Raw genomic sequence first — 24,008 nt, 5'->3', positions numbered from 1 at the left:
ACTAGACGACAAGGCCACTTAGATTGATCCAGAAGCTGAGTGATTGACAGCAGCACATCATATTTCACCTGTTGCTACAGACATTCAAACAAAAATATTTTTAGATGCTGTAATTGTATTTCTAAATAAATGCCTTATTTGGTACGATTTCTTCGCTTTTGTTATTTGTAATAAAGTGACAAATCATTGGTGCAACCATATTTTACTTTCAGAAGAGAAGGTGAAAAGAGCAGGAGAAATGTTTTTTATTAAGATACTTAAATTACGTTATGTAAAGTGATGGAGACTTTTCCTTTGTGTTCAATCTCCTAACCTTTTCCTTGTTTTGTTTATTTAGCTGTGTCGTTTTACATTATTTGTTTTTCAATACCGATATGTTAAATAAAGTGAAGCTTTATATAAAGTTGAATATAAAAATGAAAATAAATATGAACTTAAGCTATCGAAAAAAGTTCAGGAGTTGTTGTTTCGATGACTACATGGTCAGCTTCATCAGACGAATGACCAATGTTGAGCATACTAGCACTGTCTTACGTACCAGTGTACCAGATGGTAAGGATCGATCAACTTTTTCGGTTGTACAATAATGATGAAGGTGACCATATACTCATCGAAACGTCAATCTCTGATCTACTTGTTATGTTATATTGGCATTAGCAGCCTGAAGGAAATGTTCCGAAATAAAGAAAGGCAAACTTTCAAAACCAAGAATATAAAGAATGAATTAATCCGCACCATACAGTTGTTACGTCCTTTTAAGACTGATCAGTGTACAGAGAACCGACCGAGATTGCTTGGCAGTTTACCCTTAAAATATAAAATTTAATTACAAAACGTCATAATTACAGTCTACACATTAACTTAACAAAACACACATGCGAGATGGTTCTCTCTTTCCCTTCTATCTCTCGATAAGTGACTAATGATACAATTAGGTAAATGAATTTGTAAACACTAAAAGTACGCAAAAAGTCACTGCAACTTCCGATGGGCTTAAGGCATCATCACGTATGGCATGGTACGCATATATAGAACCTGGAACTCACAGATGCTCTCGTCAAACATCATCTCTTCCAATCATTAGACATTTCCTATTGGCCACACAGTCCAATAAAAGATATGAGTCGGTCACACAGACCAGCGAAAGGTGTATGATGGTTACAAAGACTAGTCGCTTTTAGGCAAAAAGAAAACCAATTACGACGTTGGTCAGTCAGAGAAGGTGAGTATGTGGTTCTCTGATACGTTAACAAATACAGCAAGAGTCACACACACTCGAGTCCAATCCACACAGGTTCAGGTGAGTATATCATCGGACGATGACTGGTGGTAAGTGTAATTTTGGTATCGACATCTGTAAGACAACACGCATCTGATCTAAAGTCAACCATAAACGTTGTGAGCCCAAGGATGGAAAGCGACAATATACATACGCTTAAATTAATTGGTTGTCTATATCGGTACCATAAATCATATAAATCTATGCCAACTATGAATTTAATATGACATAAACCCAAACTTCTATACAGCACATTTAAATGTCTTTGCCTAACACCTTACACTGCAAATCTAACAATATATTTTTTTTACATTCTTTCCGGCCGCATACACTCATATATACACGTCGAACATGTATAAATAAACAAAACACAAACACTACGTTCATAAATAATATTATTATGTAACTTATCATAGGTCTTAACTTACGCAATCACCTGTTTGCGCTTCCAAATGACTATCACTCCTGCCTGTTCCCGCATGCGTAACTTACCTATCAAAGCTATCTTGTAGAAAAAGAGGTGTTTCAAACCGCTTATTTATCACTTGACCATGGTATGTGACAAGCGATAATGCTAAGGATCATAGTTATTGAAACGATTGTAGAAAAGACAAAAAAGTAAATATCACCATTTATATTCAAATTAAGAATTAGACACAGAAGATACAAATACTGAATTAAACTATATCATGTAGCGAGCAGTTATTCTCTGTTAATCAGCTTAAGTGGAAAATTGCAATGTGATTAACAGACCGAGCCAATTATATTTCAAATGACTAATCATTTTAAAAGTCATGACTACAACTGTAAATCCTATTATGCGAATTCGCCCTTCAGAAATGATTAGACTTTACAGAAATATTTGGCATTTTGCGCTCCAAGACAGTATTCTGTAAAGCTATCAACAGTATGTCGAAGCCCCGAGAGGTCTACATCGTTGGATTTTTACACTTCCGTTGAAGATGTGAGGTGTGATTTGATCCTAGCCATGGTCGGTTTGTGTTTCTCGAAACACGATCGGTATAGAATAGTGTAGATCGGTTTCTGCATGTTGTTCTGTGCGGTAGCCACATCCTACGTTAATACCTTGCACAAAAATACCTTATATAAACCAACAAATCCCATAACGAGTGTTTGTTTTTTAAAGTTTTGTCAACAATAAGTATGTATTTCTAATTAGGTGGTATGATCTCCCACGATACCACTGGCATACACAAGGGATATATCTGCCCCACTCTTGTTGACTGATTTGTTTTATCTTGCTTATCAAAATAGGTTACAAAGACCTTGCAAAGTTGTTTAATATCACTTTCAGATATATTAATAACTTCCGTTTTGAAAGGAAGTCGAGTCCATGGTGGTTGTTTGGTTTATTACATGTTTTACGTTCTCAGTACACGTATACCGAGTTCATCTCTTTGACGATCTATAAAGACAACCATCTCAGTTCAAGAGAAGGATACGAGCAAGATAAAAACGGGAAAGAATCTACTTTTATGTCAGCCATGGCTCTATGTACATGGATATGTGAAACATTGTATGAACTCTAAGATAAGATAGCTGATATGATTCCTCCTATTTGATTCAATAGTTTTGTGATCCGGACACATTCTGCGTCCACTAGTGTTATCAGGACAACAAGCAAGCATGGACGTCCTCTTCCTTCTGCTTTCGTTTGTCGTTTTGATCTATGGTGATACAGAGCTTCTGAAAAATCCGGATTTTGAGAGCATATCATTTCCCGGAAACTGGGTTTGCCAAGCATGCACTTTGTCAAGAAGCACTTCCAGCTATCATGGGCACCATAGTGCTAAAATAACAAACAGGTATAACTATTTTATTTTTATTCATTGATATTTTACCATTTTAGTCAAATTTCAAATTATTTTAGTAGTTTCTTCATAATTTCATATTTTCTAACTATATAATTAATGTGTAAATGGGCACATCTGTTCAAAAACAGCCACAGATGTTAAGTCAATCGTTAAAAAGTATGTTACGTTCCTGCTAAGGTTATATTATAATTCACAGCAACATACATATATATGCTTTAAGCGACAATATCCTCATTGTGAGGCTAGGATAATGTACTCATATGCATTTATATTTAGATACGGAAATTCTAGAGATTTGATCATGTATACTATTTAAATGTTGGAGTGTTAATTGCTGTCAATTTTTTTTTTAATTTATAATTTTTTTATTCATGTTTTCGTCCATACATAGTACAATACACAAGATCATTAATATTCTTCATCAGCATTTACACACACTTTCACGCTACACATCGTAATATCCTAAATTTTAAAGTTGTACATATGTATTTCATGATAGAAGAAATTGGAAGAAGAAGAAGAAAGGCATAAGGAAGGAGAGTTGAAGAAGAAGGAAGAAGAGCATACGACAGATGGTTGGGAGAGTGAGAAAAAAAAAAAAAAAAAAAAGGATTAAGGAAGAAAAAGAAATTAGGAAGATGTTCCATTTTATTTGTCTGCATTGCAGAAGCAACAAGAAAAAAGTTATCCTACACATTTTTACTTAAAAGAAATAATAATCATTCTATATTATGAGGACAGTATCTGCTTAGCACTGTCATGCAAGTAAAGAAAGAGTAACCTTCAGCAGAAAGTTACGATTGACATGAATACATACTATAAAGGTATCCGATTACAAAACTATGAAAGTAAAAACAAAATAACAAATAGTCTCAGAGTAATGTCTTGTTAAAAAAAAAAAAAAAAAAAAAATCAAGGGGTCATAACTCTTCAAGCTGTGTTAAAAATATGTAAGAAGTGAAATCATAACTGAAGGTTAGTCCACTTTCCCCATTCATTTCGGAATTTTCTGAATGAAGATTCACCTTTTCTAAATGAAGCATATTTTTGCACATGATAGTGATCCTTAATATTATTTAGTAGAGCATTTACTGAAAGTGTATTGTTAGGACATCTTGTTTTGTAAATATAGTGCTTAATTATAAGTAGGATTTCATTATCAAGTCAACAAGTTGCCCCTGACGGTGTTAAAAAATCCAAAAATGAATGATTCTTTATTAAAAGAGAAAGGAATTATCAATGCCTCCAATAGACTTGCTAAAGATTGCAAAAAGATCTGTACTTTGTCACTCTCCCAGAGAATATGTATAATTGTCTCTCTCTCTAAATTGCAAAAAACACATAAAGAGGTATCAGAGAGATAAACCTTATATAAGTAAGCATTCGTAGTTAAGATATAGTGTATAATTCTTACCTGAAACCATTGGAATTTTGTACTATTAGTAACATTAAAAGGAATTAAAGATATTTTTCTCCATTTTTCATCATTAAAATCAAACAATTCTCCCCATTTTCTTGTACCAGTTGGCAAACTCTCATTTTGTGTAAGTACACTGTAAAAATCATTAGTTCCTTTTTTATGTCTGGAAAAGATCTCAAGGCTTAAAGTTAAGAAAGGACGCAGAAAGTCAGTACCTGTATTGTGGGGGATATTGTTTTGCCTTATTGTTGACAAGATACCATAATACTGTAAAAAATCTGTCTCTATATTGTGTTTTTCATTGAATTCATTTTGAGTATAAAACAATTGTGTGTCTCCATCCTTTATCAGATCGCTTACAATAGTATATCACAGTTGTACCAATCCTGATAGAAAATATGTGTTTGGCCTATTTTCAGATTTGAGTTGTACCACAGTGGTAATTTTAACCAAGTTTGTTTCTTGTCCCTTTTAAGTTCTTCTTTAATATTCAATCTGCACCAAGCTTTAAAAACATCTTTCCAAAATAGATTTTTACTTTTGTTTTGACACATTCTTATATAGTTATTACCACAGTTGATGAGATAATCAATATTTATATAGGTTTTAAGTATTTCCTGCCATTTTCCCTGTTTTTGTAGTAACCTCCTGATCCAGCCTAGTTTGAGTGAATCTATGAATGATGAAAGATGTACCATCTTGAGCCCTCCATCTATATAATTTTTCACAACCACATCCCTCTTTATTTTATCAGTTTTACTCATCCAAAGAAACTCAAATAAGATAACGTTTAGTTTACTTAGAAACTTTCCACTTCGATTGGGTAAGGAAATGAACAGATGATTTAACTGAGATATCAATAATGATTTAATAATGTGTATTCTACCAATAGGTGTCAAAATTCTTCTTTTCCAAGAATTGAGAATAGACTTTAATTTAACTAGCTTTTTGTCAAAGTTTAACTTTGGGATTCGATGTAGGTCCACATGAAATTCTATTCCAAGAAGTACAAAACGTTCCTCCCCCCAGCGAAGATCTATCTCTGGTAATAAGATGTCATTACTATGCTTTTTGCTACCTATCCATATTACTTGTGTTTTAGTTAAATTCATTTTTAATCCAGATATTTTAGCATAAGTATTTAATTCATTTAATGATTTTTTAAGAGACTCTTCTGTACCATATAATGTAAGAGAACTATCATCAGCATACTGAGAAACTATAATTGGACGTTCATTAACATTTATTCCTTTAATTTTCCTATTATTCCTTATTCGAATTGCTAGTATTTCAGCGCAGAGAATAAATATATAGGGTGCGATAGGGTCCCCTTGTCGACAGCCTCTTTTAATACCGAAGAATGAAGAAAGATTCCCCCCTTGATTTATAGCTGACATTGTATTGTTATGTAAAAGTTTAATCCAGTTTCTTATATTATTACCAAAATTGAAAAAATTAAGAACCTTACCTATGAATTTCCATGACACGGAGTCGAAAGCTTTTTCAAAATCGATCATTAGCAGCATACCCGGTATATCATTTTCTTCTAAATATTGCATTATATCATAAATTAGCCTTGCATTCTCCCCCATATAAAGCCCCGCTAAAAATCCAGTTTGATCTGTGTTAATAAGTTTTTGTAAAACTGTTTTAATCCCACTTGCTATTGTTCCTGAGGCTATCTTGTACACTATATTCAAAAGGGAAATAGGACGCCAATTTTTTATAAAATGTCTGGGTTTATTGTCTTTTGGTATGCATGTAATAATACCTTGTCTTTGAGTAATTGAAAATCTACCTACTTCATAGCCATAATTTATTGATCTAACTACAAAAATACCTAGTTGTTTCCAAAAAAAATTTAAAAATTCTGCAGTATAATCATCTGACCCAGGGCTTTTATTGTTCTTCATAGATTTCAAAGTTGATGATGCCTCTTTAAGTGAAATAAACCCTTCTAAACTCTCTGATTCTGTAATATTCAATTTTGGAATCTCAAAACCCTGTAAGAAATCTTCTAATTCAATATCTTCTATGTTACTGTCTGAAGTATAAAGCTTTTCATAGAATAACTTGACTTCATTAAGAATTTCATCCTGATTTGTAATAACCTCCCCATTATCTCTTTCTAATTTCTTGATTATTTTTGAAGTAAAATTTCTATTTTCTAAATTAAAAAAATAATTTGTAGGTTTTTCTCCTTCTTCCAGCCATTTTGCCCTTGATCTGACATTATTACCCTTAATCTTATGTAACCTTATTGTTTCTAACTCTTTTCTTTTCTGACTAATTTCCTCTATATCTACAGTTTCCCTATCCTCTAAATCTTGAATAACATCCCTGAGTATTTTTTCTCTACGGTCTTGTTGTTTTTTCCCAAAAGATGTATAAGAGATGGTTTTGCCCCTAATTTCCAACAAAAGTGTTTCTAAAAATAACTGATCATTGATTAAAAACTGAATAGACTCGTCAGTGATCATATGCAAATTATCAGGATTATAAACAGGTAAACAATATTGTGTTTTCACTCTTAAAATAGTTTCATTTATAACATCAAGATAGTCTTTTTCAGATAAAAGAGAGTTGTTAAATTTTCATAGCCCCTTTCCTTTTTTGAATTCACTAAACTTTAAAGAAATTTTTGGACAAGAATGATCCGACCTATACCCTGCTTCTATACTTGCATGACATATACTATCTATTAAAGCCTCAGACACAAGAAAAAAATCTAGTCTTGCCTGTTTTATAGGATTGTTCTTTCGCCATGTATATCTTCTAGTATTCTGATGTTGTTCTCTGTAAATGTCTATTAAATTAAAAGTGTTCATCAGTTCCAAAACTTTATCTCTAGATCTAGGATTGTTTACCTGACTATAAGTCTGATCATAGTCTAGATTGGGGTCTAATACCAAATTAAAATCACCACATACTATTACTAAATCATTATTAAACTCTAATAAGGTTTCAGATATTTTCTCAAAAAAATCAGGGGAGTCTGAATTCGGACCATATAGTACAATGAGAGAAACTCTTGATCCTTCTATATCTAAATTGAGGCCCAAAAATTCCCTGTTAGATCTTTTTTCTCTTTAAATACTTTATGTTCGAAATTTTTGTTGAATAAGATAGCAATGCCTCTAGAATTTGACCTATACGAGCTAAAAAACACTGCAAACCCCACTCATTTCTTATGTAATCTTCCTTCTCCGGTGTGAAATGTGTGTCCTGAAGACAGTAAAGGTTACAAGATTTATCTCGAAGATATTTGAAAACATCCTGTCTTTTAAAATTGTTACCCAGACCTTGACAGTTTGCCCACAGAATCGTTATATTTTCAGACATACCGAAAATTGTTAATTGCTGTGCAATGCAGGTGATAGCAATGGAACAGGAGCATGAAGAGGAATAGAAGTGAGATTGGAGATGAGAAAAGTTCTAGAAACGAACGATTGAAACAAGGAAGAAAATAAATTAAAAACATATATAACAAGGTCAAAAAGTGTTGACTGCTATTAACTCACGCATAACAAAACATTCTTTCTTGAGATACACACATCTTTTCCACCAGACAGGAAGCACCACAAACAAGAGGCGTGAAACCGGAAGTTCTAATTATACACTAATAAAGTTATGCACGTATGATCATATTCCGGAATCATGGAATAAACTTGAAACATACCGATACTGAAGAGGAAAACTTGCAAATATCCATTTTTATATAAGCATAGAATAACTTGGGGAAGAAAAAAGATCAATCGTTAAAGCACGGAGCATATTTTACCGGGGGTTCATCTCGAGATAAGCCCATTTTCCCCATTCAAACAAAATGCATTGTATAATATATTTTTAAAAATGATACTATTTTCATTAGCTTTAATACGACATATTACCTAGAAATAATTACTTCTGTGAGAGTAGAAAACTAATTCAACAAAAGTCTAGCCGAAATTTTAGCACGATAGCTATCCTGAGTTATCGTTCCTTGCTTATTAACGGAAGGGACGCTACTCTGGGCAGAAACCGTCTCTCTGTGATCACAAAACACATCCAACCCCAAAAAATATATATCATCATTACCTTACTTTACGAAAATAAATCCTGCACTCATATATCCACATCCATACGTAAACATATCCTCACTTTTAAGAATGGAAGACAAACAAAAAAAGAAAGAGAAAAACACCAAAAAACACTGTAATAAGTGAATGTAACACCGACCGGTAAACGGCACCATACAGATGCCAAAAGTCCACTACCGATCTTCATATTCAAAAGAGTTCATTATATGTATATCGTGTTACTTCGTATGAAAAAACCCAACTGTCCGTGTACAATGTGTATATCTATAAACGTATATACGAAGCGCGGTTAATAGTAGTCACTGTGGTCTGACTCAGTCCATTGTTACAAGTGGAAATGTCCAAAAGTTCACTTTCCGTACGCAAATAATCACAGGTTTTTAAACCAAAGGTATTATAATACGTATAACTATTCCATCGCAAAAAAATGGATGTAATTTTCACTAGAAAAGACGTATTTGACACAATTATGTATGAGGTCCAGAAATGTCGACTGACCAGTTCACCGCGTGACCACGTAACCTAATTGCTGTTTTTTTTTTAATTGCTGTCAAATTTGCTGGTATATGTTCCAGACAACACAGCTGGTCTGGAATAGCCCAGACCATTAACGTGTCAAAGTTATGTCTTTAGTGCACATGTCAAACTGCTTAACTTGGCACAAGGTCACATGTTCCATCAGGTCGAGGTCAAGGTAAAGGAGACGATCAATGGTAACTATAACTAGCAATATTTGTTAATCGTTTGATAGAAGCAATGCGTATCAATGACAAGATGAATTATCCTCTATAATTCACTTATTAATTGCAACTGGATACAACTTTGTTTTAGAGCCGACAATTTAAAAATTCAGTCTCAAAATTACCTTGCAAGTAACTGATAGGTCATGTTTCTACACTTTCACTTATATCAGTCTCATATCTTATCTTTAACTAGAACTAATCTTTTTACTGAAATGCGTCGGTCATCAGTAAACTTGTGTTATTTCTTATCTCTTTGTTTTCAGTACTTATCCACATGGAGATCTTTCACCTGAAATACTGATGATTTTCTTACTTTAATGTTGCAGGCCATGACCTGTACCACGACTTTGGTGATAGCCCTAAGGTGCGGACAGATAACGGCTGGGTAAACGTTGGTTTTGACTTGAAAATTCCAAACAGTAAGTGATTATATTGTGTATTTCTAAAACATCATTTCAAAATGAATGTAATGTATGTGAATATTTTTGTCTTTTGGATACAGATTTCATTTCATTTCTCTAATTAACGTAAAGACTGATAGAACTAGTTTCTACTTATTGTATATATTTTCCTTACCTTGTTTTCAGATCTTCATCAGATTTACTTATATATTCAAATCGCTGAACCGGAAGTGAACTATCTCGTCGATTCTGCAAGTTTCAAACTTCTACCATATGATGCAAACTGGAAATCTGAGGCCAACGCTAGAATAAACAATATAAGAAAAGCTCCAATCACAATCAAGTATGTCTATGCGATAGTGCTAGAATATATCCGTAACAATATTCTGTTATAAGAGTCTCGCGGAATCACTATGTTTCTAATTTCATCATTTTACAATTGTTATAACAGGTATTTTTTTGTACATATCTATCTTTTACATATATCAGAACACTAATATTCTCGATGATAACACGTCTGGTAATAACAGATGCAAAATCTGCCACCAGCAAGGCAGCCATATCAGAGATATGTGATATAGATCCATGTTTACCTGGGCACGAGAATATTATCTTATTCATAGAGATTGTTCACGACTTTTTCTTGAATGTTTGTCTATGAATTGATGAGCTGATAAAGGACACATTTTTAGCATTGAGGGATAAATAATATGACGTCGTGTCTTGATGACATTGAGATAAAAGAAATAAAATAGGTTTCATTTGCAAAGTTCAAATGATGGTTGAATAATATTGCATTACAAAATCAGAGAGAAACGATACATACATGACATAAAGGAAGTATTCTTGCATTTGATTTGAAACGTATGTTTTGGAAAATTCATTATAAAATTTTACTTATAACGATAACTTTTTTTGGGCCAGGATTTGTTTTTTGTTTTGTTTTGTTTTTTGTTTGTTTTTTTCAGTTTTTTTTTTCATAACGAATAATATGAAAAAGATTTGAAAATAACCTCATGCTTTATCACAGAAAAACATTTGGCGTAAAATAAAAACAAGGAAATACCAACATGTCAACACAATCATACTCCAAACTCATATGATTATATTTCAGTTTGCACAACATGCATGGGTCCGGCTACCAAGTTGAGGTAACTTTATTAGAATAACACTTGCTCAACCTTTATTGCAACACTGTTGTTCAATTTGATATGAAACCAAAGTTAAATTTCCATATGTTTAAAACCTCATTCTCCCACATACACCCACTAACCGGTCAGACTGACTTGTCCATAACGTTTTCCGTTTTGGCGCTTTTAGATCCAACAGACGAAGAGCAAATTTGCATTTGGGTCTGTAGTAGAAGCGAACAAGATCGTCGATTCGTCGTATCATACATACCAACAATTTTTCTACAATTTTGAGTGGTCAGTACTGGAGAACGCTCTTAAATGGCGACAGATGGAATGGAGCCAGGCAAGTAATACATACAAATATACAACTTCTCGATCTTGCGTTCATCAACAGGTTATGATATCTTATTCCATTGTCATTCAAAACCGCTGCTTAGAAATGTTTTTACTTTTAGATATAAATGGCATAGAAAACATAACGATAGGCTATATGGTAGATATATATTGTTAATTTACAAATAAATATTTCATTTCAGGGTCAACCAAATCTGGATAAACCAATGAGAGCTGTGAATGCCCTCCGTGCCAAAGGGTAATATTTGTAGTTTTATTGAATATCTCAATCGTGAAAAGAATTTGAACAATAAACAATGACGATATGCCATTTCAATTCAAAATGCAATCACTATTACTTATTGGAAATAAGCGAGGTTTATTTCTTTTTATTATCTTTGAACGAAACACAATTTCGATAATATTACTGGCATCAGTGATCACTTTAAGCTAAAGCAGCTGAAGATACTTGCAATGATAAATTGTAATTTACCACTGATAATTCACATTCATAAGATTCTAGTTGGCACAAATTAATGATTAAAAGAATAAATGGTTTACTCGACTGGAGATTTCCAAAGAAAATGATCGCGAAGGTTATTCTGCATTAAACATGATTGCAGCAGAGTGGTCCAAAACACATCATAAATTATATGTAATATTACCGAAATACTTTCATGGTTTGCATATGAAATCTGCTGTGACATGCTGACATTTAAGTGATATAATAAAGACATTTTAAATCATTTTCTTAAGCGACTTATTTGTAGTGTAAAGGTCCGAGGACACATCATGTTTTGGAGGACACACGGGACACATCCTGATTGAATTGACGGAATGGGACAATCAACACTGATACAAGCTATGCACACACATATTAATGATGTCATATCACGCACTAGAGGAAGGTATTTATTTTATGTAAACAATGTGATTTTTACGTCTTTTTTGCAACGTGATATAGTGAATTACAAACATTATTCATACTTGTCAATGCTTATTAAAGCGACTTTTTTGTATTTTTTTATTGCAGAAAGCGTATTACATTAAGGGTATACTATCTTGTTACTTCGAAAGTAAATAATGGTTTCAGAATCAAATAATTGATTCAAATTTGAAATTATATGTCTTTACCATCAAATTGATATACTTTCGGATACAATACTTATCTACATGATGTATATATCACACGGTTAGTCTCGAGCACTGGGATGTATACAACGAAAATTTACACTGAATGTACTTTGAGCAGCATACGGGTCACCCAAACATAAGTATGGAGATGTTCAACTGGATCCATCAGGCGGAGCCGGGAGTGAAACTGTTTCTGAATGAATACGCAGTGGCCTCTTCAAGTCAGATGACCACAGTAAGAAATACTGTAATATGTAATGTGATTGAACATATTTCATCTCTTAAGCCGCTGCAATCTTTGTATTTTTATCATCTATATTTCTTATCATTTAGGTTGTAACAGTTTTTACTACTATGGTTATTCTGAAGGAGATTTGCATTAAAAGCCATCAAGCATTTTTCCACATAAGAAATAATTATCAACATCGATTTCACGTTTTCTTCATTTGAATTAGGGCAGGGTACATAATAAGCATTTGTACTTGACCTTGTTTTGAAATCACTTCATATTTGAAAATATGCAATCTGAAATATGGGGACTCTGCATCTCTGTTGAAAATTGGTTTAACACATTTTGATTTTACCCCAGTAACTACAACCTTTCTGGCTTATAGCATCATTAATGAGTCTTTGGGAACGAAACATACGTAAAGTGCATTTTGACTCATTATTTCGTTTCGCTGTATTTGTAACGTGGGACGGGCCTCTGTGCAGTATATCAGGAAATCAACACAAGTATACAACAAATGAACATATACACAAATTTATTAACATAAAGAACATGAAAACTACAGACACCCAGTCACACTCACAATCACTCTCCATTCATACACTTTAACAGTAAAGATGGCTACAGTCTCTTCACAGACAAGGTACAAGGTGGTCTCACAATCAACATCTCCAATGTGTCGAATAGTGCACACGGAGGGTGCACGCAAAACAGCTTCCGTGGACTGACAAAGTCCGAGTTGTAAAGGAACGACTCGCTCAGTTCCCAACACAAAGACGAATTGCTGACAAAGCAACCGTATCATGAAAACTCCCTCACTGATAGGGCGGTGACTAGCTTACATATTACAGCCGAGTCGCTACATGACAGCCTGTCCCTGGAGACAATCCCTCTTTGCAGTTGACCTAGACCCTGAGTAACTGAGATGTAATGTTGGTCGGTCCCGTTACTGCACGGCGAAGACCTGGCGCTCCAGCGGTGCTGACCTTCTGTAGGCTCTATGGTGATTTACCCATCATGTGAAGCCCAGTCAGATGTCTGGGCTTCATTTCTACGACTAAACAAAGTCACTCACGCCATAAAGTAGGCAAACAGGTAACGAAAACAGAACAAAGGCGTGCTGGTCACCTGGACAGTCAATGTCCACTGTCCCGCTCACACTCGCATACCCGCTCACGTGACCAACTCAATAACAATGCACAGGTAAACATACAGGTGTGCGTGACAGTATTTAATGCTAAATTTTCATTGAACGATACTATGCACTTGTTTTTTCTTGTACAGTTGACTTCATCAACAAAGTAATGCCTCTTACTGACTGAAAAACATCTGTAAAAAAAACCGACATTATATTTTGATGCGAGTACCAATTGGTTTATTTTGATTGCTAAGGATCTTTTCTACATTATCCCTTAGCGATCTTAGATTTCAACAGTCTTCATACTTTTATAGAATCATAAGTCTGATTGCTTTATAACTAGGCATACAAGCAACAAGCTATGGAACTGAAGAACGCTGGAATCCCGTTATATGGCATTGGCATTCAGTGCCATACAAACAGTCACATGGATATTACGTCATAAAAGGTTAGTATTGTACGTTTATTTGCCCTTACGTCATAAAAGGTTTGTCGTGTACATTTTCTTGTCCCTTACATCATTAAAGAAAGAAAGTTGTACTGTCCCTTCGTCATTGAAGGATGGTAGAGTACAGCTGACTTACCCTAGTTTAACAAGAAATCACTTGATATTGAGTTCAGAATATATAGACAAAGAACGCAACATCTTTACATTTTTGAAGGATACATTTCCTGGTTAAACTGATTTGTGATGAAAGGTAATATCGTTAAAGAAAACTCTTTAAAAGTAATTGGCGGAGCTTGACGACCTCGGCAAAACATGATAGCCCATAATAAAAATGTGACAGAAAGGAAGAAAATAATACACAGCAAAATGACATACTTGCCACACAATTAAAGCCACACACAAATTAGCAGCAATAAGCATTCGTACGTTTACAGTGGTAAGACGTTATTGATACGTGATATCAGTTTAACTGTTTAAAACGTTTTGATTTATTTCACTTAAAATGCAGTTCTCATTTCACTAGAATCGATTGTTAAGAAACCTTGGACCCGCGTTACTAAGTTGTCATAATCTAATAATATTAATATACCATAATGTTTGATCATGTATTTTAATTATTGTTTTATGCTATCTCTGTTACGTCCAGTACCGACTGGACAAGATAGCAGAAGACTCCCAATATGGATAACCGAGTTCACGGTAAATGAAGCTAACGAAGCACTGAAGGCTAATGCTTTAGAAAATATGATGACATTATTCATGAGTCACCCTGCAGTTGAAGGGGTTTTGCTGTGGGGATTTTGGGATGGACAACTGTGGCTACCTAACTCTGCTTTAGCAACAGGATCTAATGTACAGGTAACGCATTTAATGTGTTCTAAAGGTGCAGGCGAAAGGAAGGCACAAAATTTACAATATGTAACCGAGCTATACTTAATGTAGGGATGCAATTTTTTTTAAGAAACAAGGCCAAATCAAATCAAAGAAAAAAAAAACAGATATCACACATTAACCTTTTACGTATAGATATACATGTACATAAGTATTTTAATGTATGTTTTGCTAAAAGATTTTTCTTTATATTGAATTATTAACCATCATGAGGATCGATTTTGCTTTTTAGCCCAATGCTGCAGGACGAAGGTATCAAACGCTCTTCCACCAAACATGGCGGACTCACGTGACTAAATCTTTGACCGGAAATACAGTACACGCATCAGGGTTTATGGGAGATTACACAATCCGAATCAAACACAACGGCCAAACTGTAAAGACACAGCATCTTACACTCGACAAAGGCGGACTCACTGTCACTGTCAACCTCTAAACGTATGTATATGTTTTGTGTTGTTTAATTGTTTTTGTATGAAACAATTTTGATATTTTATATCAGGAAATTACATACATCTATATTTATTAAATAAAATTTAACTGACAAGAAAAGCTAAGATTTAAACAATATTGCATACATTTTCGCACGATTGTTTTAAGCAACCAAAATATGTCGTTTATATTGAGTTAACAATGATATGTATTACTTGGTAACTTCTTAATGTGTTTTTCGCCATCTTCTGATAACGATACTTTGACAATATTGTCAATAATTCTATAATTTGTTCCGTTTTTTTAAATTGGAATGTTGATAGTAATATGTGATTATATATGTACCTGGGCATTGCTAATACAAAACACATAACTTTATACTTATATTTTATTTCTGTTCTTGTCTTAATCACACTCCGGCAATAGCTAATAACAAATCATTTACACCTGTCCTGTCCTTGGAAGCGGTTCCAAACGTCCTTGATCATTGATCACAGTTAATAATTTTAATAACCCTTCCTCTTGGCTTGTACGAATGTGGAAGCTTCCTAATTCTTTTGAAAGTCCATAATATTTTTTTTTTGCTTTGAAGCCATCGGTTGCGACGTTGTTATATGTTTTTTATGTTAAATTTGTGATATATTTCAAGGCTGCAATAAATGATATCATAACTAATAATTAATAATCCACGAAAGTTGACGAAACATTCACGGCACAGAGAAGAATTCTACATTAAGCAAATCATATGGATATTTATTTATTTAAACAAATCTTCTGTCAAAAAAAGACAAATGTTTCCAAAACAAGTTCTTACGGCTCTTCTCACCGAAGGTCATGTGTAAATATGTAATAATTTGAAATTGATTTGATTGAATGGTTAACCATGCTTACAATCGATTGATATATGTAAAAATTACAACCTTGAACGCATTCATTTCCCTCTCAATGGATGATTAAACATGCCTATATATGTATTAAATTAATGTTTAAAAAATGTTAATAACGGTATTGATGTATAGCTTAACTGATATTTAAGTACCAGACGATGATAGAGCACAAGGAATGATGGAGAGGATACAATTAACTAAGAAAATAATCTGGAAACACATACTGAAAGTGTATCTTATACATGTATTTTGACTACAATAAACACAACACACATCAAATGAATTGAGTGATCTAAATTGTTTAATTTGACATAAAATAGTTTACGATAGAAATGACATTTTTCTCCGTGATTTCAGAGATAAGCACGGTAGCATGTTTCAATTGACATAATGTAGCCATAGCTTACGGTTTGCGAGGCAAATGCAGAATGCCATGGCAGTTTTGAATTAAACAGCACCCGTCATTAAATGTACTTATCTTGTAGATACACGTGTCAAGATTGTTGATAATATTGAAAGGCTATTACCATAATTAATAAATAAATTTCTCATTTTCTGTATGAAGAATTCTGAAACTCCCCCACAACCAATTCTAATAGATCAAACTAAGATACAAGGCGAGAAACCAATCATGCGTTGGTGTCGATAAATAATTCAGCACTTAAATTCTCTTGTTCAATACCAACAATTTCCTTGTGTCCTTTATGTTTCCTAATGATATTCACACTTTCATGGGATTATCATCGTTTTCTAGATGTCAACACTTTAATCCAACACCAGTAAACCATAATAAGGAAGAAACTGATAAGATCATTGTAACAATCAAGTAATTCAGAAATGAACACCTTACACGAAACAGTATAATGAATTCTGATATCAAGCGAACGAATGCGTCAATTGTGAACTTCACCAAAATGGTTTGTCTGTGCTGGAGAACAAAAACTAGTCAAAGCGGTTCCAAGTCTCTTCGTTCACAAATGAATTGTCTCTTCTCAAAACACATGTTGTCTCCTATCCTAACACTTTTATATAAGGAGCCACAGTCAGCTGGACGTCCTGGTTCATACTTGGCATCATAGTTGTTGAAGAGAACGTCGATTCCTTCTACAGGTGTGCCATCTTGCCAGGTCCAAACACCTTCTGACGCTATGTCTGTCGCCCCAACCAGATATCCATTTTTATCGGAATCTGGTATGAGAACATAATATTCCAATTTCATCAACATATTAATTTACATTCCACGTTTCACTTTTAAAAGTTCAATGTCTGAATAACAACCATTTCAAGTAACTAAAATAATGTAAACTACAACAAAACGCACTTACTGCAACGTAAATTCGTTTCTTCCTTTACATAAACCCGTTTCAATTGACCCCTGATAATCTCTGAATGTATTTCCCAACTCCATACTTGCTCCAGATTTTAAAGTGAAAACATAGTTAACTATAGGAAAACGGAATTCCCTACTCTGGTTCCCAAATATTCTTTGGATTCATCTGATGAAATTAATTGAGATATGGATTTGGTGTACATTTGACTAAATTGATTTTCTTCAACCAATGCTTCCCGATATATGTCCTTAGCTTTGATGACGAGCCCGTTTTAGAAAGATGGCACAACTATATGATGAAGTTCACTTTATCATTTTGCTTGACTCTATATAATTAACTTTTAATAAATATCAAAATCATCCTAAATCAATGTCAAAGTATAGATGTGGCGAAGCCAAAAATAGATAACAAAATAAATGTTCAAATGTACTAATCAACTGAAGAATATGCATGTAGGTGAGTGACAAATTCAGAATAAACAGTCCTGTATTGAATTGGCTTTGAACAGAAACAGAACAAAGAAAGAAGGAAAATCTCAAGTCTACTCTCAATATCCAATAATTTAATGAGCTATTGTTTTCTTTTATTTATTGTATTTGCTTTATTTGTCTCTTTCATTTCTTTCAAAATATGAAAATGACTGAAAACGATACAGATATACATGTGAAAATATATAAAATTCCTATATCATCTCACTTCATACGATAAGTAATATAATGATTACACATCAGTGTGATGTTGATTGCTCCTATCATCCTCTCTGTACTCTCTAGCTTCGCTAAGACACCTCCCTCATCTTCACAGTATTGCTTGGCGTCTACAAAACTTTTTCTCGTTAACACAACTTTCAGACATTGGCCTGTCATCCTATTCAAAGTATAGCCGGCGCTGTCACATTCTGAAAATACGGGAACAGTAACTCAACAGTATTATGATTATAATCACTAGAAGCTGTGTAATAGTATATGCTTTCACAATTTAACACAAGACAAAAATTGAAACAGAAGAGTAATCCAATCGATCAGTATCTTTTCCAGTGAACGGCATTCATCTGTTACCATCTTCACAGAAATTATGTCTAATTATTACTATCGTTGTTATGGTTGGCTTAAAGTACGTCATGTAATTTCCCGTTAGAAGAATATCGACCAGCTGTGCGAAAACTTGGTTTCTAAAAAAAGTATCAGAATTACCTGAATTAAAAGAAATCACGCGTGCTTTTTATGATAATATATCACAGATTAAAATTGCGGTCGATACATCAGCCTCACTAAAACAGCTATCGACACTGGTTCCTTCTAAGGCGATACTTTAATATGAGTAAATCTTTGAATCAGTCATATCAAAACGCAACCAAATGAAAATTCTTATATGTAGACCCTATTTACGGTCGATAATTCGTTACATTATATACACCGATGAACAAGTCGTTATGGAGGTAAGGAACTACTTTACTACGTCTAGTTTGGATAACGTAAGTTTTCATGTAAAATTGTTCAAGATATAGTGATTGCAAACTAATTCTTAAACTTCAAATACCCATTCATCGGTTGCATCCCTGCTGCATGAAGTTCGCTGAGGTGGGAAATGAGGGTTTTAAGGCTACATAAGTATTAATGTTTGTAACGTACATTTTGTTATTGATTGTGCGAATTTACAAAATCTAACATTGAAAAAAATATCCCCGATTTGCTGAAAACAGCAGATTATTGTAACTTGCATCTTTTAGAGATATGAAATTAACATTTTATGGTACAGTACTTGATGCCAGGCGATAGGCTTTCGCTCCGGTCCGATCAGTCAGAGTATCGAGGAACCGAACCACATCTGTATCGTTGTCTCCCGAACAATACTGAACCATGCTGTCATAGAAGACAACATTGCAACCAAAATGGAGCAGACACAAACCCAAACACGTATAGAAGTTACTTGCGTTGCCATGGAAACTTCCAGGAGATGGGATCCTTCCGGAATACCCGGGAAACACGTTGAAACTGGACTGGACAACAACGTTATCTACAAACAAAATTTCCAGTTATAATTTTCCTAGTTCTGTTTTCAAAAAGTTAATTACTACCATCCTTCACTGGCATGTATATGATTAAAAAGCCCAATATATCTCACATCGCTCTGAACTTAAACGAGAGAATGTTGGCCTCGACATTTTGACAGCTACAGACATATAAAGGCGAAATTATTGAAATACATGAATAATAGCCATAAACATTACAACATATTTTATATATTGATGATGTCTTGCCTTTAAATAACAAGCAGTTAAATGACTATGTTTATCGTGTATAACCAACAGAAAAAGAAATCAAGGACACAACAGACTCCTCTAAATCAGTTACGTTATACGATAATTTCCTACATCGAAAATGACAAGTACAGCTTCCCATCAAGCAGTATCATAAGCGTAGTGAAGTCTCTAAGTCTTATATCGAATACATAAAATTGTGATAACAGTACATAGAACATTACCATCACCATGATGTTATTATACGGTCTGCTCATGCAATATTTTTAGAACGCTGAATTCATAATTAAAAAGAAAATACCGACATTAATAGTAACAAAACCCCAAAAATATGAGAATATGTCCGATCCTGATGGTTCAACGTATTCAGTTTCATAGATACAGTTGAGATCAACAGTGAGTTTAACTACATCATACAGCTGCTTCGTCCCTTTAGACGGTAATGGCCTAAATTGTGAAGCATATAAGGCTAATTGCAATAACACAACACGCAGTACAGAAGCCAGATACATAAACACAAGAACAATTATAACACAGAAAGTTGAATATATCTTCGACCAGAAAATTATTAGAATACCTGGTCTTATTCTTGTTGATTTTTTTTCCATATTTTGCGATATTAAAGAAAAATAAATATGTTTCAATTGACATTCTGTTAATATGTTGGTATTTTCCTTGTTCTCTTTGTAAGTCTCCTTAGATATCAAAATGCAAATAAGATTTGGAAAAGTAGGATTTCCTTAAATGATACAACACGGTTAATTATTACTTTTCAGTTATAATGTTGTTGTTAATTACTTGTTAGTTCCATGGATACCGCTCACGATGATCAATGTCCAGTGATGACCAGTATGATGAACAGTTTTCCTCAGTTAGTAACACAGTGCAACGATAAATCTGACTTGTTCGGCGTCTACTGTTTACTGATAAAAGATATATATGTATATATTTATATATGTACTTATGTATTATGTATAGCAGGAAGACCTAATTATACGCTTGAACATGTTTATCGATTTGTAATCGAGAGTAATTGGTGGTATATTAACGGTGTGCTCCGTTAGTTGTGTCTTCCACCTGTAATCTAGAAGAATAACCTCATTTACATATGTAAATCGGCTTTCTGATATTACATTTAGGTAAGTAATGTTTAATCACTGACAATTACGACTTGTTTTCATTATAATCAAATGCCTAATCCTTGGTACCCTCGCTTTATGCTCATAATTGAGTGTTTCTTATTGTTGTTTCTTTCATTTTTACGATTGTATTGAAAATCAATATTTTTAATAGAAGCAAAAATATCCTCTAACGGTGCATAAATGCTTCCTTTTTATTTGGAGCTGTTGAAATCCTTCATCCATGACATTTTTGTGGTCATTTGACCACTTACTTTTAGTTTTCACTAACCCTTCATGTCTTCTCCTGTGGAGTTGTAATTGTTTACCATATAATTTTCCCTATTTAAGCAGATTTTTATATCGCTATCAAGAGAACATTTCAAATCATTTCTAATGGAATGGGCACCAATTAAATTGCAGGTAAAGTATTTCACAGGCGGGCATACCGAAAAAAACAAAACTCATTCATAATAGTGAAACTAATTAACCAACAGCAGATTTGGATCTTACGGGAAATATATAACTAAGAGGTGGTAACGGTGATATTACCAACCTTTTATACAATCTTTTCAATAATTATGATCCTTAGCATCACCACTTGTCACATACCATGGTCAAGTGATAAATAAGCGGTTTGAAACACCTCTTTTTCTTCAAGATAACTTTGATAGGTAAGTTACGCATGCGGGAACAGGCTGGAGTGATAGTCATTTGGAAGCGCAAACAGGTGATTGCGTAAGTTAAGACCTATGATAAGTTACATGATAATATTATTTATGAACGTAGTGTTTGTGTTTTGTTTATTTATACATGTTCGACGTGTATATATGAGTGTATGTGGCCGGGAAGAATGTAAAAAAAATATATTGTTAGATTTGCTGTGTAAGGTGTTAGGCAAAGACACTTAAATGTGCTGTATAGAAGTTTGGGTTTATGTCATATTAAATTCATAGTTGGCTTAGATTTATATAATTTATGCTACCGATATAGACAACCAATTAATTTAAGCGTATGTATATTGTCGCTTTCCATCTTTGGGCTCACAACGTTTATGGTTGACTTTAGATCAGATGCGTGTTGTCTTACAGATGTCAATACCAAAATTACACTTACCACCAGTCATCGTCCGATGATATACTCACCTGAACCTGTGTAGATTGGACTCGAGTGTGTGTGGCTCTTGCTGTATTTGTTAACGTATCAGAGAACCACATACTCACCTTCTCTGACTGACCAACGTCGTAATTGGTTTTCTTTTTGCCTGAGAGCGACTAGTCTTTGTGACCATCATACACCTTTCGCTGGCCTGTGTGACCAACTCATATCTTTTATTGGACTGTGTGGCCAATAGGAAATATCTAATGATTGGAAGAGATGATGTTGGACGAGAGCATCTGTGAGTTCCAGGCTCTATATATGCGTACCATGCCATACGTGATGATGCCTTAAGCCCATTGGAAGTTGCAGTGACTTTTTGCGTACTTTTAGTGTTTACAAATTCATTTACCTAATTGTATCAGTGACTTATCGAGAGATAGAAGGGAAAGAGAGAACCATCTCGCATGTGTGTTTTGTTAAGTTAATGTGTAGACTGTAATTATGACGTTTTGTAATTAAATTTTATATTTTAAGGGTAAACTGTCAAGCAATCTCGGTCGGTTCTCTGTACACTGATCAGTCTTAAAAGGACGTAACAACTGTATGGTGCGGATTAATTCATTCTTTATATTCTTGGTTTTGAAAGTTTGCCTTTCTTTATTTCGGAACATTTCCTTCAGGCTGCTAATGCCAATATAACATAACAAGTAGATCAGAGATTGACGTTTCGATGAGTATATGGTCACCTTCATCATTATTGTACAACCGAAAAAGTTGATCGATCCTTACCATCTGGTACACTGGTACGTAAGACAGTGCTAGTATGCTCAACATTGGTCATTCGTCTGATGAAGCTGACCATGTAGTCATCGAAACAACAACTCCTGAACTTTTTTCGATAGCTTAAGTTCATATTTATTTTCATTTTTATATTCAACTTTATATAAAGCTTCACTTTATTTAACATATCGGTATTGAAAAACAAATAATGTAAAACGACACAGCTAAATAAACAAAACAAGGAAAAGGTTAGGAGATTGAACACAAAGGAAAAGTCTCGATCACTTTACATAACGTAATTTAAGTATCTTAATAAAAAATATTTCTCCTGCTCTTTTCACCTTCTCTTCTGAAAGTAAAATATGGTTGCACCAATGATTTGTCACTTTATTACAAATAACAAAAGCGAAGAAATCGTACCAAATAAGGCATTTATTTAGAAATACAATTACGGCATCTAAAAATATTTTTGTTTGAATGTCTGTAGCAACAGGTGAAATATGATGTGCTGCTGTCAATCACTCAGCTTCTGGATCAATCTAAGTGGCCTTGTCGTCTAGTGGGTATAGTAGTAGGACGCCATGCTTTTTTGTAATTGTATAAAGTTTGTGAGGATTCTGTCTGATTATTGATTAAACATGTATACGTCTTTATGTTCTACATCTACAGTTTTTACCTGGGCTTTGATAGTAACTATTGTGATATCTAAATTCTTTTGCAAATGAAGACATTTTTATCGTTTGAGTTATTTTTGTTTTTCAATTTTCAATTTACAATTTACAGACATAGCTATAAAACAGTGATAATTGTATATTTGCTTTTATTCCCCTGTAGTATAATAAATATGTATATATAATCATTTCCTCTTAGGGCTGGTTGTTTGGTCTATAAAGATAGTGGACATGGACACAGATGGTTTATTTTGCCATTTCTCATTTGTTTCGAAATTATTTAATTGATCTTTATAAATGAAGAATGACAATAATAAGTATACAAACTCATATTCTGGTTAATTGGAGTAAAATATTCTTATTTT

General features: G+C 33.7%; 1 pseudogene; it reads left to right on the top strand.

Annotated features, from left to right (window-relative positions):
- Positions 1–2,926: 2,926 nt before the first annotated feature.
- Positions 2,927–15,499, top strand: LOC132559102 (uncharacterized; annotated as a pseudogene).
- Positions 15,500–24,008: the final 8,509 nt, after the last annotated feature.

The sequence above is a fragment of the Ylistrum balloti genome, unplaced genomic scaffold, assembly GCF_031769215.1.
Source record: "Ylistrum balloti isolate Yb309-2 unplaced genomic scaffold, AGI_CSIRO_Ybal_v1 Utg370856, whole genome shotgun sequence".
In the NCBI taxonomy this organism is placed as follows: Eukaryota; Metazoa; Mollusca; class Bivalvia; order Pectinida; family Pectinidae; genus Ylistrum; species Ylistrum balloti.
Note: the sequence above shows the minus strand (reverse complement) of the source record. Positions and strands in the feature narration are given on the sequence as shown.